We start from the raw sequence: 13,738 nt of genomic DNA, 5'->3' as shown, positions 1-13,738 counted from the left end.
TTTCATCAGCATCTTCCTCCAACATCTCCAGATCAACAGCTTCATCCCCAGCGGTTAGCACCTGTTACCAGAATCTGAAATCAGACACTATAAAAGATTCTTTTTTCAGCAGCATCTTGTGTGGTGTACCACTAAACTCATTAATACAAGCTTATATTGATAAATGTGACTTCCATTGCAAAGACCGACGGGAGAGGTAGGTAGCCTAACCAAAAGCTGCTAAATCATGCTCTCTTTTAAATACAGCATCAAATCAAAGTAATAAAGTGGTCATCCCAATTTGTTTGATCAAATTACAACCCTCCAAACTGCATCAAGACCAGCCATGCTCAAAGCAATGTGCATTGTGCAAAGCTATTAGAAAAAACCACCAGTGCATGAAAACCATCCCATTGATCTCATTCAAACTAAAGTCATTACCCAATGACATGAAAAGCAACCTGAAGCCATAGACAGCCTAAATGAGAGAATGATGCTCCAATGTCACCTAAACAATAGCATTGGATAAGATGTGTATATAACAATATAGAAAAAGCCTTACTTATGTTAAAATGACTGACCATATCATAAAATCGATAGCTTAATCGGGAAGCTCAGTCTTGGACAGCAGATTTAAGACAGTAATGATTGCTTCAGTTTTCAAACCAACAGAAACAGCAGCAGCATACAATGAGTGTGGTGTCAATTTGTACTCGTGCATTGATTCCAGCCTGAATGTGAATCAATGTCATTACATTACATTACGAAGGTCGGTAATTAAAGGCAATTCAGAGAATAACGATGAATGATATACCTGCAAATTCCGTCTGGAGAAGTCCATAGAGGACGGTTCAGATGATCAATTTCAATTCTAGGGTTCAAATTAGTTACAAATTTCCAAGTAACCCTAAACTGTGTAATTGATACTGTATGATGATGACAAAAAGAAACAACATGATACCTCAGAAAGCTGCTTCAATGGAGAAATCGGTAGGTGCAATAGAGCAAATCAAGCTCACGAAGACGAAAAGTCGTACCCTTTGGAGTTGGAGTTAATCATTTCTCCATTTTTTTAGAGTTTCGCCGCCGAAAATAAGGTAGTGGAGATGGTGGGTCACGAGGAAGAAGCTTCAACGATCCATTTCCATGGCGGAAGAAGCTTCACTAATGGAGTCAAAAGCTTCAAACGGCGTCAGCATACGAAGAAGAAGCTTTAATAATAGTGATGAGCTGTTTAAAATCTACAACTGAACCATTAAAATGGGACAGCCCCAGCAAGGGAACTAGTTGGCATTTTTTTTTTGCTCACTTAAATTACTTTTTCTAAACTGAAATTAATTTTATTGAAATAAAAATTAATTTCGCTGAATTAAAATTAATGTCACTTACTTTATTATATTTTTCATTTCATATTACTAATTTTTTTACTAAATTAAAATTATTTTACTCTTTATTTTGTTATAAATGACAAAATAATAGGGTCCAAACTAAATAGAATAGGTCACAATGAACAGTATAAAGTAAAACGCCAAGGTCAAATTATCAAATTAGTTTAGGTAAAAAATTTGGAACCCTAATATGCTTACCAATTAAATCAAATTAAACTAGACGATTATTGTGAAATACATATGATGATTACAAAAAGAAACAACTTACCTCAGAAGCTACTTCAATGGTGAACCGAGATGGAGAACAAGGAGTGCACAATGGCGGAGCTAGGTTAGGACCTAGTAGGCTTCCACACACAGACATAAAATTTTAATAATAAAAAAAATGGTTTAAATTAGTTTTTTAGTTAAATAAATGTAAAGTGAAAAATATAATCAAAATTACTTGTAGCCAAGTGGTTAGAGCATTGATTTTTCCATCATCAAAAGTCATGTGTTCAATTGTCTTTAAAATGGGTTTGATAGATTTGTAAAAATAGATCATTGCTTAAAGTCTTGAATAGGCGGAGGTTACATTGAACGAATTTTGGAAAATTGCGTAAAATAAATTTAAAACTTGATATTAAGAACATTCGCAGTACATATTTATGTCTTCTTTTTTTTTTTTTTTTTTTGTTAAATTGAAAAGTTTAAGGAGACAAATTTTAGAGCTTAATAAAAAAAATTTCCGGACGATATGGTGCTCTGGCTCCGCCAGTGGGAGTGCGCTTGCATTGTGCTTGAAGAGAGGAGGATATGTAATTATGTAAAACAAGCGGGAATGTGAAGGTTGACAAATTTTATTATTATTTTTTTTTTTTTTTTTTTTTTTGACGGAGACAAATTTTTTTTATGAATCATGAAATATCTCTCAAGAAAAGTTAGAGTCGAATGGGTCACATTGGCCCTAAACACATCTTATCCGATAGTTGGGCATGGCCCATATATAAATGGGCCTATTGAACTTAATGGACGAACAAACTAATCATAAGGCAAACGTAAGGATCCGAATCATCGACGTCTCATTGTATCAATGATCAACTATTAATGCATTAGGAAATAATCAACTAAAGAAACCGGCAACAAAATTTGACAAGACTTTTTTATTTATGAAGGTGCCGGTCAATTAAATGAAGAATAACATAACACATGAGTAATGGAAAAAAAATATTACGATTTAGGGCCTGTTCTCATTAACTGAACTGAATATTTTATGAGAGAAGGAAATTAGGAGCTGAACTGAATTGATATTATTAGATTTGAACTGAACTGAACTGAAAATAATCTGATGAGAACAGGGCCTTAGTTTCACTCCCTCCGTCCCTTTTTGTTGTTCCTATTTTGTTTTTATCGTATTTCATATTAAATCTTTCCTTTTATATCAACTTTTACGAGTAAAATTTAATAAAAGTGGAATAAAATGTATCATTTTTACTTATACAAAGTTAAAATCAACATATTAAAATTCATCATGGTTACTTAACTCTATTATGAAAATTTTTGTTTAAAGATCACATAATATCTTATCTATAAATTATTAAGGACCATTCATTTTTTAAATTTTTGAGAGGGAGGTCACTTCATTATTTTATCAGTAAGAGGCATTAGTATAACTGTATAAAGTGTCATATTAATGTCCTAATTGGACCAACCACCCCTCTCCCCAAATGATAATGCAACAGCGATATGCCATAAGCTGATAAATTAAAAATTGGTTAACAATTGAAGATGTCTCAATTCATCATATACTAGGTCACTCTTTGTGTGTCGGCAAAGCTACAGACAATTTACGAATGTCTTATTTTTCAGTGGAAATAGTCGGATCTAAAACCTTGATCACCTGCAATTGATGTTACAGATTTTATAGATAGTGCAATTTTTGCTCTTATAAAAACAAAGTGTATAATAAAATTATCATTATCATAAATAAACGAGGACATTGAGTGATAACAGACGCATTCTTGTAATAGATTCAACTTAGTTTGACTAATTTTAGATAAATAATAAGGTGGACTCTTATATACACTTGGGTGAATCGTACATTCATGAATATTTTGTTCTCATTTTGATAATTGTTTTCATTTAATCATCAAAAAGCAAAAACTAACTTTGGCTTAGTTGGATGTACGGTATACCCGGGTATATATAATAATTCTAAATAAGGTTAAATAAGTTTTAAAATGATTCGGATAAAGGAAAAACCTAAGTTATATGAAAAAAAAACCTAACTTTAGAAAGATTGTTTTCACTCTACAAAAGTATGTCAAAGTAGGATCAAATATTACCTAAAAGATATAAGAAGTTAAAAGTGAAAATAAAAATTGACAATAAATAAATGTTTATTACACCTATTTATTCGTAAATAGTCGATAAATTTCTAACTTAATACGGCATAATAAAAAAATAAAGTATATTAGGACAGCATACAACATTACCCATTAATAATTACAGAGAAGGTTAATTAAAGGGGTCCTTTTTTAAATGGGCCACCACAAAAATCTCTACAACCATTCATATCCAAATACTGAAAATATTCATGTAATGTTGTTCACGTATCAGTCAAAGGGTTGGCCCAACCATGCTTCTAATTTGCTACTCCGTGTATTTCAGCGCAATAGAACATCCACCCTCGTTGGTTCCCTATTGTAGTATTGTGTGAATACTACTACTCCAGTATAAATAACGCCGAAGATTTTTAGTGGTTGTTTGGTTAATCATATAGAATACTCCGTAATTATTATTCCTCCCGTATTAGTTCTAGAACTAGAATACTTGTTTTTTAAAATAATTTAATTGTGTAAGATTGAACTAATTAGCGTACCAAATTATTTGATCGATTATACGAGTAAGCTAGTAATCTCATACATACATTTCACTTTATAAGAATAATAACAATCTAGAAATGTTTAATATCAATCAAACAAGCATAATTATATTTTGTTTAAAGTAGAGGATGAAATAAGCCTTGGCCACTGGCTGCTTGGTTGGTGGACCTCTGCATGGCCTATCGGTCAACATCGTCCTTCCTTGAACCAAAACAAGATTTAGGATATGGCGTAAGTGCGTAACTTATACTAATCCTATTGTATTATTTTTAAAATACACGTCGTAGACCTGTACTTTACTTGACCAAGCAAATCTTAATTTGCTCTAGATATATTGTATAGTTTCGCTAAAGTAATACAGTGGTTCGTTGTATTTTGTTTTTTTATAACACGTTTTGGACCTTTAGTTTGGTTGACCAAGCAAATTAGACTAATTTGCTTTACATACATTTACATATATGAATACCCTTTTGTCCTTCTTAGGGCATGTTTGGATTACTCCCCGTAACATAAGCATAGATTGAGAACTTCTCAATATATAAACAATATATTAACAGTTTAACACCGTCTTTAATATTTTTTGACATTTTCATATTCACGAGAAAGTTAACACGAATACATGTCAATTTTTTTTATAAGAATGCTTATAAATTAAAGGTCAGGCAAACAATTCACAAGTAGAATTTCATACAGATTTTTTGATAGGTATAATACGTTTATAAGGAGTCTAAATTTTGTAATGGATGATCTAGAAATTCATGACATATAACTATATAAGAGTATATCAAACCATCAAAGTAACACCACAAATTAATTTATTTAACCTATTGCTCTGAATGGGACCACGCACCAAACAATATAAAGTCCCTGATGCTCCTCATGCAATATAATGACTCCAATAAGTCACTTCTGCAATGTAAAAAAAAAAAAAAAAAAAAAAAAAAAAAAAAAACGAGTTATTATTAAGCTTTATTTGGTTCAATTTTTGTTTTTTTAAGGGGGGGAAAAAAAAAAAAAAAAAAAAAAAAAAAAAAAAAAAAAAAAAAAACACATATAATTTATAAGGATTAATTAGATTTAAGAAAAATCAAGCTATCCTGAAGTCACAACTAAAATTTAATAAATTTGTTCAAATATATTGTAGATAAGTTTGATCAAGTTTGGATAATTTCATGTAGGTAGATAACACATTTTCATGAGGAGTTACAATAAAAAAAACATAGGCTATGATTAATTGATTATTAATGCAAGTTGAAGTACAAGTTGTACAACTATGAGTGGGCGTTTAATCGCGTATGGACATTCAGTGAATAATCAAAAGAAAATTGTGCTTTTGAAATATTTTCATAGCAAATGTGTCCAGAAAAATAATTTGAAAAAAAGACATTCGGTGAATAATCAAAATAAAATTGTGCTTTTGCAATATTTTCATAATAAATGTGTCCAAAAAAATAATTTGAGAAAAAAATAGCGTTAAAATCTTTGAATTCCAAACAAAGAAAAGAAGACGTTATATTACAAAACTTTCACAAGTTATGAGCATTATTATGTTACTGTTAATAGAGTGTGTAAATATTATGAATATAAATGTATAATTTTAGAAATCACCTTTCATTACTCACCATGTGTTAAACTCACAATAAGTTTAGGAGAAAACGGCTTAAGCAGCCTTTACCATTAAACACGAATATATAGGCTTACAACATTAACCTAACTTACCAAAAAACTCCTAACAAGATATATACAAATATATTCACAAAATATATCCAACTTAACATAAATATATCCTAACACTCCCCCTCAAGTTGGAGCATGTAAGTCACGAATGCCCAACTTGTTAAGCAAAAAACCAAACTGACGCTTCCCAAGAGCCTTTGTCAAAATATCTGCCAACTGATGACCTGTAGGAACATAAGAATTGGCAAGGTTACCGGACACCAACTCATCACGAACAAAGTGACAATCTGCCTCTATATGCTTAGTACGATCATGGAAAACAGGATTTTTAGCAATATGAAGAGCAGATTGACTATCACAATACAATTTCATAGGCTTGGGATGCAAAATACCAAGAGAGAATAACAAGGATTTCAACCATTTCAACTCACAAGTTGTAACCGCCATAGCACGATACTCAGCTTCTGCAGAAGAACGAGATACTGTTGGTTGTTTCTTAGTCTTCCATGAAACAGGAGAACGACCAAGAAACACCATATACCCAGACAAAGACCGAAGAGTGAGCGGACACGCCGCCCAGTCACTATCACAAAAAGCCGTCAAACACAAATCCTTCATAGGACGTAGCAAAATACCTTGACCAGGACTACCTTTGATGTAGCGTAGTACCCTGATAGCTGCATCCCAATGTTGCAATTGCGGGTTACTCAGAAACTGTGCAAGAGTATGAACAGAATAACTCAACTCTGGACGAGTGACGGATAAATAAACAAGTCGCCCAACTAAGCGACGATACTGATCCGGTTGAGAGAATGGCTCCCCCTCGGCATATGCCAGACGATGGTTCTGCTCCATAGGTGTATCAATAGGCTTACAACCTAACATACATGCCTCAGATAATACATCTAAAGCATATTTACGCTGAGATAAAAATATACCTTCTGGACCACGAGCAACTTCAATGCCCAAAAAATACTTCAACACACCAAGATCTTTCATATGAAAACATGTACTCAAATACGATTTAAAACGAATAATCGCATCATGAGAAGAACCAGCAATAATAAGATCATCAACATAGACAAGTACATGCAGAGAGACTGATCCCTGAATATAACTAAATAATGAATAATATGCATACGATTGCTTGAAACCATACGATTTCAAGGCATTAGACAATTTAGAAAACCACTGTCGAGGAGCCTATTTCAGACCATATAGAGCCTTACGCAACCTACAAACCTTCCCTGGAGTAGGACAGTTATAACCTATAGGTAACTGCATATACACCTCCTCCTCCAAATCACCATGAAGAAAGGCATTATGAACATCCATTTGATGCAACTCCCAATTTAAAGAAGCAGCAACAGAAAGAAAAAGTCTAACAGTCCCCATTTTTGCCACAGGGGCAAAAGTCTCATTATAATCAACACCTGCAACCTGTCGATTGCCATACACAACAACACGACCTTTAAGTCGCTCTACTTCACCTGTAGATGTATATTTAATTTTATACACTCAACCACTACCAATAGCCTTCTTACCTGGAGGTAAGTCCTCCAATGTCCATGTGCCATTTCGTTCGAGAGCATCAATTTCTTCTTTCATCGCCTTACGCCACCCTTCATGTTTCACAGCCTCCCTAAATGAAGAAGGCTCCTTACCCTTTGTAACTGATGTCAAAAAACACTTGTGTCTCATAGAAAAATTGTTATAATCAACATAACAAGCTATATCAAATTGTTTACCTGAAGAACGTGATTGAGAGACGGGAGCAGTAGTTGTTGATGGAGTGGGGTCTATAGCCTGTCGAACAACCGTATTAGTCACATAACCACGGAGCTTCGAGGATGGGATTTTTGTACGATGACCTCGACCTAAAACCTCAACATTACTAGGAGTATTACCCCTTTCCACGTCACTATGAGCACTCGTACTCCCCCTTAACTCAAGAGAGGCAGTAGCAACACCATCACCAATTGAATCATTATCAGGCACATGAAAATTGTTAACATCACCATGCAAAGAATCACTATTACCATGCAAATTATTAACCTCCACAATAGCATGCATATCTTGCAAAGAGGCCACATTAGAAGCACTAACAATCTCACGAACAGGTGTAGGCACATGCAAATCATTATCAAAATCTTCATCATCCCATAATCTAACTTGATTAAAATAATTTTCCCATTGTACTTTCTCCGACTCATCAAAAATATCAATAAAAGGAAAAGTATCTTCAACAAATTGCACATCTCGGCTTATTAAAAACTCATTAGTCTCTAAATCATAAAACCTCCATCCTTTTTTCCCATATGGATAACCAACAAAAATACACCGTCGAGACTTTGAGTCAAATTTATCCTTAGCACGCGAATTATTCACAACATAACTCAAACAACCAAATACACGCACTTCATCATAAGAAGGAGGTTTACCAAACAAGCATTCATGAGGGGATTTTCCTTGTAAAATAGGAGTCGGAGTCAAATTGATAAGATGAACCGCAGCTAAAACACATTCCCCCCAAAAATACTTAGGTAATTTAGCTTGAAAACGTAAAGCCCGGGCAACATTTAAGATGTGCTTATGTTTTCTCTCTACACGACCATTTTGTTGTGCGGTATCAACACACGATGTTTGATGCAATATTCCTTTTTTATCGAAAAAGGACCTTAAACTCAAGAACTCTTGCCCATTATCACTTCTCAAAATTTTAATCTTTTTATGAAATTGAGTTTTAATCAAAGAATAAAAATTACGAACCAAATTTCCCACTTCATGTTTCCCAATCATCAAATATACCCATGTTGCACGAGAATAATCATCCACAATAGTAAGAAAATATCTAGCATTACAACTAGACGATACTCTATTTGGACCCCAAATATCACAATGTATCAAATCAAACAAACCAGATGCTTTATTCATACTCAAAGGAAAAGAGTTTCGGGGTTGTTTACCCATAAAACAAATATGACAATCAAACACACCACAGTTTTTATTCATACTACTACTAGCTACTCCAAGTAAAGAAGAAACTACTTTCATCGAAGGATGACCTAAACGCCTATGCCATAACATACTTGCATCTGGAACCACCATAGGATTGACTTGAAAACTACGAGCACGGACCGGTCGGAAGAGATAGACCCCATTATACTGCACCCCCGCTCCAATCAGGTTGTCCAAAGTGCGGTCCTGAATAGTACATAGCTTGTTAGTGAAAAGAACAATATATTTTTGCTTTTCTAATAATTGAGACACTGACAATAAATTACAATTTAATTCGGAACAAATAAAACATCGTCTAATATTAAACCATCACTCAATTTTATTTTCCCTTCTTTAGTGGCCGTAGTACTTTTCCCATTAGGCAAACCAACGGGAGATAAAATATCACGCAAATTATAAAACAAATTTAAGTCACCCGACATGTGATTTGATGCTCCGGTATCAATTATCCATTCATTGGAATTATACATACCGTGAGAATTATTGTCAGTTGAAGGTGGGGTTTTAGCACCCTTAATAGCACTCATAAATTGAGCCCACTGTTCATTACTCAAAGTTGGAGCACTTGTACGGTCAGCATCATTTATATCATCACCATTATTTTGCTTTGAGCTACTACTCATACTGCCAGCAAACCCACGACCACTAGAACCTTGCGCACGACCACCACGGCCACCTCTACTTGACCCACGACCACCACGCTGACCACCACGCCCACCAGAATTAAAAGATTCGGGCCAGCCATGTAGATCGAAACACTTCTCCTTCACATGACCCTTTTTGCCACAATGATCACATACACGAGATTCACCACTACTCGACCAAGTAGGCCGACCTTGAGCCGTACCAGACGCAGCAAACCCAACAGCACCATCTGGACGATTATCATGAGCATCCGAGACGGTTTTCTTGCGTTCATCCGACACAACCTTTGCATACGCCACATTGAGAGAAGGAATAGGGTCCATCATGAGGAGAGTAGACACCACACTGCCAAATTTCTTTGGGTCTAAACCAATACAAAATTGATGGAGTAATTCACTCTCAACAATTTTAGCATATTCAGGAGCAGCTGTACACGTACACTTGGGAATTTTGACATAACTAGCCAATTCATCTTGTAATTTTCGTAACTCACCAAAATACACCGCCACCGGCCTACCACGTTGCTTGCAATCTACAATTTGAGCCTTTAACTCTAGAATACGAGGGCCATTGCCAAGGGAATATCTATCACGTAGATCATCCCACAAAGATTTGACATGGTCGGGAAAACGAACCGTAGAACGCACCGAAACATCCAAGGTATTCACAATCCAAGCAACTAGCATAGAGTTAACGATACCCCATTGATCAAAATCTGGAGACTCCTTGTCCGGCACCTTAATAGTGCCATCAATAAAACCAAGTTTGTTCTTAGCTCGAAGATTATTGCGCAAAGAACGAGACCACTCCTCATAGTTATCTCCTTTGAGCATAATTGGGCTAATCACAGCCCCTGTACCGTCACTTGGATGGAGATAATAAGCAGAAAATGGTTCATAACGAGGGGCCTTGGGAACATCACCACCACCACTCATCACTACTCAAAAGACGAACAATCACAAAGCGGAAGCACGACCAGGAACAAAACGGAAAAAAAAACAAGAAGAACAAAGAACTAAGGTTTGCGTTTAGGAATGAACGGGAAGAAAGAAAAAAAAATCTCTAAATTAGAGGGCTCTTGATACCATGTTAAACTCACAATAAGTTTAGGAGAAAACGGCTTAAGCAGCCTTTACCATTAAACACGAATATATAGGCTTACAACATTAACCTAACTTACCAAAAAACTCCTAACAAGATATATACCAATATATTCACAAAATATATCCAACTTAACATAAATATATCCTAACACCATGGTAAATAAATCAACATTTACACTCCACTTTAAACTTTTTTGGAATATTTTACTTATCTTGTCAAATAGCTTAAGATCGAGTATAATTTTACCAAGATTTGACACTCTAATCCTAAGCTAGCTCCAATCCCCAAACACTTTTTTAATTTTTTATAGAGTAATTTTCATAATCCAACACTAATTTAATTGTGTTAAAAAATTTCTTCCAAAGTACAATCTTATTTGCTTCACACAGAATCCAATATCAACCTTGACCTCATCCTAAACAAACAGTAGTTAAGCAATGTATTCATGCATAATCCACCTTTACAAAATTATTGACCATTCATCAAAACAATAATCATTAAAAAATTGCACTAAATAAAATTATTTGGGTTCATACAACTGTACTTCTCAATGTCCTATAATCTTGGAAGTGTTTTGGTCCTTGGACAAATAACCGGGTTAAGGATCAAACATTAAAAATTTCGAAACTCGATAATTGTTCTTAAAATGAAAATTATAAGAAAGAAAGAAAAAAAAAAAGAAAAAAAAAAAAGACTTTGGATCTTTCAAATATTGGAAGTTTTGTCTTCGATCTAGAAGAACAACATGTCAACAATTAGCAATATTTCGTTTGCTTTGCAGATGCCGTGAAATAATGGAAATAGATATTGATAATTCAAATTACTGTGGGATCAAATTTTCCCTCGATTTTATAACTATTGGGTTTCGATGAGTCCGACTCACCGCGGAAATAAAATCCGAGCCCAAGAACAAACTCACAATTAATATAATAAAATGCATAAATAACAAGAATAGAGAAAAAATTAAATTACCCTTGTAGTGTGCTTCGCTCACTCGGACAGAGCTCTTATTTGAGAAAAGCCAAGCCTCACAAATTGCAAGGACTAACGGAAGTCCACCCACAACTTGATCCGACCGGTCCAATATTTAGAGGTTAGTCAAATCCAACCAAAAATACACCCGAGTAATTATTGAGCTTTTAGGTTTTCTCTCAAGTGGAGATGCCTAATTGAGCTCTTACTCAAGTGAGTTTTCCCATATTCCAAGTTGGGTATTTATAGGGAAACTCAAGTGAGACCATTCTCCCATCAATGTGGGAGGGTTGGTAAAATCAATTTTCTCCTTTTATTCTTAAAACAAAATAAAAGAAAATAGCCAATAAATAATTAATCAACAAGTGGCACATTTAGAAGGGGGGGTTAGGTAAGGACCACAAGGGAAAGGGGGGGACCAAACTTGATCCCCAAGCCTTGAGGAAAGCCAGCCACAAGCATCCGCTTGCAAGCTGACGCTGCATGCCTTAGGTGCCAAGGCTGCCTGGCCCCTTGGCTGGGCACGCCAGCTGCACACTGGCCTGCAGCATGCGCGCTAGCACGCCACGCATTGTTGCGGGCTACTGTGCGTTGTTGTCTTGCTGCCCCGCATCTCCCCACAAGCATAGCTAGCACCATGGCGCGTCATAGTTGCTGTTGCTATGTGTGTGCCTAGCTAGCTTGCCGGCGCGCCATAGCAGCTGCGGCTATGAGCGTGCCATGCCAGCCTTGGTGCGCTAGCACGCACCAGCCAGCCTAGGCTCGGCTTGGTGCGCTTGCTAAACACCTTGGCTATACCAAATGCCTCTAGGCTTCGATTTGCTCGGGGCTTTCCGATGCTAGGGGTATTTCGGTAAATTGTTGATTAATTAGTGATTTTACCGTCTCGTCTTTAATTAATTTGACTCGACTTACGACGTTTGGTTTCAACGCTCTAAGCTCGATTTCTGACGTCTAGATATCAATTACTCGAGCGACTCATTAATTCCTTCCGAATTAATTCGTCGTGTTGGATCGTTAGTTGCTTGGGTGTGATGCGAAGGGTTCAGTCACGATTAAACTGTAATATTAATTATGCATTAATATTATTGATCGGAAGCGGCCTCCACCTAGGCATTCCGATCACTTGAACTTACTGAATAAATAGATTTTCAATAGCTCCAAACCCTCTATCGAAATAATACACTTGTTCGGAGGACACCATTCCTATCAATAACATGTTGCAAATTTTTATCTTAATTATATTAAATTTAATTTAATCATTAATATATGGAGGAGCATTTGGGCTCTAACATTATCCCGTGTTATTACATAGAGTTAAAAATCTCATACCTACATTATGATCGATATTGGGGTTTGACAATATCGGCGTTATTGCATGGAGTTAAATATTTTACCTTCAATCTAATTTTAAGTAAAAATAAACAATTCTCATGTTGTCACTAATTTTATTAGAGTTAAGCATAAGGTTGGTGATTATGTTTTAGTGTTTTTCACCGTTTGGTGATTAAGTTTTTTTTTTTCTCACCGTTTGGTGAATTGGGGGGTTAAATCCGGCCAAAAAAATTAAAAAACAGCAAAAACTTAATCACTTGTCAGATAAACATAATCACCTTGGGTTAAAAACTTAGTCACTTGTAGTTAACCAATAGGAAAATAGCAAGAAAAAATATATACTTTAAGGGAGAATTCAATTTAATTTCTGAGATTAACATGAAAATTTAATCTCCTCTCACAATATATTGTTTTACTTTTATTTTTTAAATAATAAAAGTGAAATAGTAAAGTGACACGAAAACAAATGCATAAAGCTGTGAGAGGAGATTAACTTGAAATGTTAATCTCGGAGATTAAGTGGGGCTCCCTCATATTTTAATTTAGATTTTTTTTTTTAAAAAAAAATATCCACTCCAGCTTTTTTCTCTCTCCTCATGAATGACCACCTGTCTTCCTCCTTCCCCCATGACCAAAACTTTCGTCCTAACCTCCTTGACCACTTTCTTCATCCTTGAACACCCATTTTAATCCCAAGAGACATATCAATACCACCAACAACTTCTATAATCGAAATTTGTTTTAGGTTCATAACAA

This window comes from Chenopodium album, chromosome 16, assembly GCF_948465745.1.
Source record: "Chenopodium album chromosome 16, dcCheAlbu1.1, whole genome shotgun sequence".
Lineage (NCBI taxonomy): Eukaryota > Viridiplantae > Streptophyta > Magnoliopsida > Caryophyllales > Amaranthaceae > Chenopodium > Chenopodium album.
The sequence above is the reverse complement of the archived record's forward strand: the minus strand, read 5'-3'. Positions refer to the sequence as shown.